The following is a 7,698-nucleotide window of genomic DNA, read 5'->3' as shown; positions in this document are numbered from 1 at the left end:
CACCTAGATATGTCAGCCCATACCTGATCATTGGACGAAGGGTACCAGTAGCCTACAAACTCCAGTTACCTTTGGAAATGAGAGCTATATTCAATGTTTTCCATGTCTCCCAACTCAAGAAATGTCTCTGTGTGCCCGAAGAAGCTATTGAACCCGCTAGTGTCAAGATCCAGTCAGATTTGACCTATGAAGAAAGACCTATTTGAGTGCTTGAGACAATGGAAAGAGTGACCCATAGCAAAGTTATTAAATTCTACACGGTGGTATGGAATAACCATAGTGAGCAAGATGCTACGTGGGAGCGAGAGGATTATCTTCGTGAGGTCTATCCGGTTTTCTATAAGAGATGGTTAGTCGTACAAATCTTAGGATGAGATTTCTTTAAGGGGGAGGGCTGTAACACCCTAGGTGTTAAGCATGCTTTTGGCATTGGCATTGCATGAGCACAAGCATCATTGATAATTCATGAGCATGAGCATCTCAAATATTATCTCTATGATTGCTTATATCACATGTGTTTGTCACTAAATGCTTTACATATGCTAGGGTTTACATGTAACCAATGTATAAAATGTGTGTGGGAACCTTGGAGTACTTTTAACATTCTTAGAATGTCATATGGAACAACTTTTGTATTCATGACTTGGACCAATTTGGCCTCTAAGTCATGGTTATAGTGTAAGTTATCATTTTCAAGTTGCATGTTTGACCTAAGTTGAACTATACTCTAGATACTTTGCATGGCAATGCACCTTAAGCAAAGTTGTAGTACTTGACTAGAGTAACAACTTTTATTTTTGGGTCAAGACCTAATTCGGTGCATAGCATGCTCAAAAATAGTCCACAAGTAGCAAAAGAATTACTATTTTCGACTTGGAAATTTTTCTAAGTCTTGAGGTGGTTTACCGTTTCAATGAACCTATGTTTGATGCATTGTAGTTTATAAACTAGACTGATCTAGACTAAACTCATTTAATCAAAGTTATAGATCTTGTGTAGCTCTACGATTCTTTGCAATGGACTAACAGTTTAGGAGTTACGATCGTGTGAAGTAGCTCTATTAGTCATGTTCATCCAGACCTGATGCTGCTTCGACGTCGCTGACAATGGCCAACCAAGGGTAGGACAGTCATGCTACATGGCGGCCATATGCTGGCGCTGGCCTAGCCGGTCAGGCCAGCGTGGAGGGTTAAGTCCTGCACCTCTACAGCTCGATCCATTCCACTCTAGCACCGCGCTCTTCTCTCATCTCCGCCATGCCCGCTTGCCGCCATCGCTGCACCACCATCCAATCCATCTCGCCAGCAGCTCCACCATTGTCACCTCTTCCACCCTAACCCACTTGCCCCAATTGCCAAGCTAGAGTAAGGATGCATGTTGCTTCGCCGCCACCGTGCCATCATCGAAGCGCCGCCGCACTCGTGGCCCGAACATCCCATTGCCCCGCACACCTCCATCTCCTTTGGTCCAGCACCCCATTAGAGTCTTGTAGCTTAGGAAAAATCTAGGGATGATGCCACCACGTGTCGGTGCCAGAACGGGTCACCGCTCCATGCGCGTCCGCCATTGCTGTCGTGGCACTGGTGCTCATCGCCATCGAGCTAGTTGACTATATCCCTCTGTCCTCTCGCGTCTTTGGTAGGGTAACCCTAGGTCTAGTTAATGGCATGATGGAGACCTCTCTCCCACTACCATTTCAATGGGATGGTGAGAGCACCGCCGCGCAGCCATGCACGTGGACCAAGCTCGCCATCACATCACCGGAACTCTAGCCACCTAGGTTAGCTCCGATAGGTTACCGTGAAGCTGTAGAGCACCTCACCTGAGCATATGGTGGCCGAAGGATGCCAGTGTACCACCACGCGACCACCGCCGTCCACCATTACCACTGGCGAGCTAATTTTGGTGAGCTTCTGGGCAAACCGAGCACACCTACCGACGCGGCTCGACGTGTAGAGTGCAGCGGTGTAGATGCTACCGTCGAAAACTTCACCAATGGCGAACTCTTGCTGGTAAATTGCCGTCCTCTGCTTCTGTGTGTCTAACGTGCGGGTCCCACTTACCAGCGGGCCCCAGCTATCAGTTTGTGATGATTTGAATTTCTGATTTATTGTTCTAGATTTGAATGCATGTTTCAAAAATTCATATCTCAAGTTTGGAGTGTCCAATTTTGGTGAACCAAATTTTGTTCGATTCCTCATGAAGTGTAGTATTTTATAAAAATATGAAATGCATTGTTTCTTTTTTTTCAAGGTGAATAAAATGTAGCTAGATAAATTCTTTTTAAATGGTTTCTATCTTAAAAAATGTATAACTTGAGTTTGGTATGTGCAAAAATTGTGATTCCAATTTTGTTGAGTTTGTTTTGACATTCTCTAGCTAGTAAAAATATTAAACTGGCAGTAATCTTTATTGGAGTAGGGTCTTTCTATTTATCTTTTAATAAATGATGTTTTTGAGGAAATTCATAAGGATAAAAATAAGTAACATATTGCCATGCCAATTTTTGTACAGTGTTATAATACTAGGATGAAGCTAAGAAAAATATAAAATATGTTGCTTGACACTTTTCTATAAGTGGGTAACTATTTTCATTAAAATAAACCTTGCTAGCTTGTCATTTTTTGTAGGGGATGTTATACATGCTCAAATGGTATGCAATTTATACAGTAGCCTACTAGGAGCACTTGAAAGCTACTGTAATTTTCTGAGAAATTACTGTGCACATTTGATATATGTATGTTGTTTCACCTAATTATCTAATTAAATTAATAAAGGCATTTAAATAAATAAATTGGGCTTGATCATTATGTTTTCTAGAGTATATTTGAGGTCTACAAACTATTGGTGCAATTGGTGATGTCTAATGTTGAATGCTTATATGCAGCAAAATATTATTGCTCTATAATTCCATCATAGAGGTTGTTTTGGACTTATTCTATCACTTGGTGAATTGCATTAGCAAGATGAGATTTGTAGTAAAAATAGTTAATAACAAAGTTGTAGAGGACTTCTTTATCTAGCTTGTGTCAAAATTTTAGGGCAATAGTCCAAATTGTTTAGGAGTTATGGCTGTTAAAAGGTGGTCTCCCGAAATGCTTACTCTCTGGAATTTCTAGTAAGACCTGGGAAGTTTACCTGTTTTGACTAGGATAGAGGTTGAATCAGCTTTTCGTGATTAAATGTCAGTTGTAGGAAATTTTGTAAGATTTCTATAAAGTTCTAGATCATAGCATTTGGTTGAGTAAAACTCTAGTTTTAATCTAAACTTGTAGCTGTTGTGTTGTGGTCCAAAAATGGACTTAGTGTGGATTCTTGGAATTTCTAGAGAAGAGATAGGCACCTACTCAGTAAATAAGAATTCAATTTGGTTATTATCTAAGTAACTTGATATAATCATCAGCATAGAGTCATGCATGTTCTCATGTCATATCATTCACAACTCTTCTTATGCACCCATGATACTTACTTTATGCATATCAATGCAATAGGTGCAGCGGAAGAAATCACGTTGGTGGAACTCGAAGCCGATCCATAAGAGGAGAACTAGTAAGCTTAGCACCAAGAAGCTCTAGGTGAAGGCAAGCCTGAAGTTGATCATCTCCTAGAGTGCCCTGACCACTAGGCAAGCCCCCGAGAATTCTAAGTCTCCCATGCTTTACAAGATAGTACTTGAGTCATTTATGTTTGATGCATTAGGTTATAAGAGTTGATTGAAACCACTTGTTGCATATACTTTCCTTGTCTAGAAATATCTATCTTGAATCCTATGTAGGTTCAGGATCAAACTTCATGCTTAGCCATGCTTAGACTGGTAGAAGTCGGGTGATTTCCTATCACCTGCGAGCAATAGGTGGTGACTCGATCACGATTGGCTATATTGTGCTATCATGGAACATAACCTGGTGATGTTGAACAATTGGAGACCAGATGGAATCTTATATGTTAGGTGTGGTGACATATAGTGATTCTATCTATGTTGTTTAAGGACCCGCCGTTGGAGGCCCTCTTGTCATGTTGAACGCATGCCTCTCACATAGTTGGCCGGATAAGTCATTCCAACCACAAAGCCGAATAGCTCAACTCAGGCCGGGGACATGAGTAGTTAAAGTGCACACCCTGGAGGCAGTAAGGATGTGCGGAGAGCCAATGGCATGAGTCCAAGGGCGGGTTCGAGTCCTGAGCCTCCTAGCAGATTGGTAGTATCCTTGAGGGTGCGGCGCTGGTCTTACCCATGATTTGGACCTGAGTTGTACTAAAGGTCACCCCATGCGACTCTGCCGGGAGAAGTATGGGTTTGTGTTAGGAATAATTCCCCAGCTAGGTAGGAATCGATTCGAATTGCCGTCTCTCCCGGATAGTGAGAACCTAACATGAGCTTCCTCATCATAGTAATTGATGAAAGTATTGGTTATGTGGATTATGAAAATTCTCAACTTGATATGGTTACTATTGTGATGATTTAATGGTATACAACATGTTTGGCATATGATAGATGCTAATATAGAATGGAATAGGAATAATAAACTTGTTATTCAAAGGTTAAAAAATACTAGATAAATGTTGGCTTGTAGGCAAAGGATGTCAACCAGCTCCACTTATAAGCCTTGCATAATCCTTGGTGTCTCTTATTTTTGGTTTATGACAGGTAAGTCTAGCTGAGTACCTTGTCGTACTTAGGGTTTATTTCCCTATTGTTGTAGATAATGTGATGTACCACGGCTACTGTAAGCACTGCTTTGCTCCTATAGTGGCTGAGGAATAGGACCATGGGCATGGTCATTCTATATCATCTCACCCTTGTGCTTTTGTTGGAGATGACTAGAAAAATTGGCTACGTATCTAAACTACTATTGATGTCATTCTAGACTATGTTGCTTCCGCTACTATTAAACTAATGTTGTAATAACTGAAACGACCTGATCTCCGCGAAGGGAAATCCACAGAGTCGAAGTGTAATATGACCATTGTAGATCATATTACCCAAATTCCAGTCGAATACCACATCCATACAACGATAATATCAGAGTACATAAAGTGTGGAATTACATAAATTATTACATCGCCGCATTGGCGGAATCAAAATTAGCATTCATTTAGAACAGTTTGAAGATAAGATCGCCAAAAACTCGAGCGTAGGAACGAACCCCTCAACCGTCAAACTCCTCAGAGCTATATTCCTCAGCAGAACCTGTGTGCCAAAGTTTATTAGTATGATTTGTACTGGCCACTCCCACCCTATGAGCATTGCTTTGTGGAAATTGGATGCAAGTCGGATATAATCAAAAGGAACCTATAAGGCTGGGGTTTCCTATGTTTTAGCATATCAAGTATATAATAATAGTTGGTCAAGTTTTAACACCATTCCCACACACATTCCACCCCATTCCCGTTTAAAGCCAGGTTTCGATCCTGGGATTGATATACCACCATCTCCATATCATCACCATACCATCGCTCAGTCAACAGGCCAACTCCCTCTCAGCACTGTCTCATGGCACATAGCCCCTGGCTACGTCCGTCACTCTCTCATGGGGGAAGAAGAGAAGGACTCATCTCACTATATAGTTTAAGCGAAACCCAGGAAAGGTCCATAGCCGACAAGTCAGCAAATATATCAATCGATCAACCATACACTCTACAGAGGTTTTACATAGCCACAAGATCTGCCTTCTTCGCTGACCATCGTCAATTGGGCTGATTCCGATGGCTTGCTAGCCTAGGATATTGCCACTCTACCATTCAGCCCTGGTACACCCCAAGCCTAGTCTGGGGTGGCTAAAACTATGAGTCATGAGCCGAGTCCACAAGGTCTCTATGAAGTCTTGGAAGGGTGTGGGGGAATCCTTTGCGCCCCATACCTCCTTGCACTGTCCGCTATCAACCTAGCAGTAGTGACAATATCCTACCAAGTAGTCCGGCCATCCCACACCATATAGGGCGAGTGGTATGTAAGGCTTCTCGGTGAATCTGAGTACTAGTAAGTCCTTAGGGATGACCAAGCTAGAATGTCTTCATCAGGGTTTCCATTTACCGTGCCACCATAGCACCTCCATCCTGGGCTCCTCCCATCATAGGTTCACACCTAGGGCCACCTCATATACCATTTACCCACCATAGGTATCCATTTCCAGGGGTGCCCAGGTAGCACCTCATGGCAAGACTTGCCCCAGGCTCGTCGTATACTCCAACTTGGTCGACACAACCCTCACCCTCCACACACCCAAGTCACACACGCAGCACTCTCCCCATAGTCCAGATAACTCCAGTTTCCACCACGCATCAATATGGTATATATAAGCGTAGTAGAAATAATAAGCAGTGAAATATAGCAGCAAGCATGTGACTTAGCCTAATAGCAGGGTGAGGAGGGGTAAGGTTGCGTCAAGGTAAAGGCCATCAAGAAAGCATACTACCATGCAAGTCCTATCGTAGTGTGATTATAACAATAAAGTAAAGCAATAGCAGCTATATATTAGCCATGCGTAATAGGTGCTATGAGATTGGGTGGGATGTGGCACCTTCAGTGTAGTCGTCTCTATACTCCTCACAGTACTCTTGGTCCTCATCCATCTGGTTCTCCTCCGAGTCTACAAACGATCGCATTATAGTTGCGTTAGAGACATCTATAGAATAGCACAAAAAACAATGAAAATTCAAAAGAGCCAAATGCACTCAAACATGGGTTCATTGCGTAAAGCTCGATTTTAGATGAATTTTGGTCCTAGTATTGTATTTTTCTGAGTTCGTATGAATTAGTTATGAATTTCCGAAGTTTCAATCATTTCTGAAAATGGGAAAAGGCTGAATTAATATCATGCTGACACGTGTCATGCTCCTGTTGGTTCACGTGGCACGCTGACATTAGTATGATGTCAGCATGACATCATCAGCTTGGCTCTGGTACTGACAGGTGGGGTCCTGCTGACGTCATCTTGACATCAGCATGACGTCATCTACGTCATCAGCTATTGACAGGTGGGACCAGGGGCTCTTAGGTCACTGACATGTGGGTCCGGTCTAAGTCAACATCAAGTCAACGGGTGAGTCAATGGTCAACTGATCACAGTCTCTGACAGGTGGCCCTGGTCAACGGTCAACGTTGACTGGTCAATGGTCAATATAGGCCGGGCCTCGACTGGGCTAGGCTTGGCCCGCCATGTGGCGCACGCTGGTGCGGCCACGTCGTCATACTGGGCCACTAACGGGCCATGGTCCACGGGTGCAGGTGAGGCGCAGTTCATGGTGAACCCGCCTGCGTTGGTCCATAGACCGCAGACCCAGTCTATGAAGGACTTGGTCCACTTACTCCTTCCCAGGGTTTGGTTCACGTGCACGATGTGGTCGTGGTCAGAGCTCGGCGGAGTTGCTCGGGACGTGGTCGACGTGGTCGTGGTTAGAGCTCAGTGGAGCTGCTCTGGACGTGGTCAACGTGGTCATGGTCAGAGCTCGGCAAAGCTGCTCAGGACGTGGTCATGGTCGGCGAGGGAAAAATCCCCTGCTCTACCCCGACGGGGCTCCCGCCGGCGGTGAGGTCATCAGTGAGCCCCCGCGGTGGCGCTAGCATCTGATTAAGGTAGGCAATAGCTTCCCCATGCCATGGCGACTACGACGGTGGGGTTGGGGCGATGGCTAGGGCTGCCTAGGGCTCTGGCCGCGGTGAATGGTGGCGTGGGTTCATTGGCGTGCATGGATAGG

Source organism: Miscanthus floridulus, chromosome 8, assembly GCF_019320115.1.
Source record: "Miscanthus floridulus cultivar M001 chromosome 8, ASM1932011v1, whole genome shotgun sequence".
Taxonomy (NCBI): Eukaryota; Viridiplantae; Streptophyta; class Magnoliopsida; order Poales; family Poaceae; genus Miscanthus; species Miscanthus floridulus.
Note: the sequence above shows the minus strand (reverse complement) of the source record.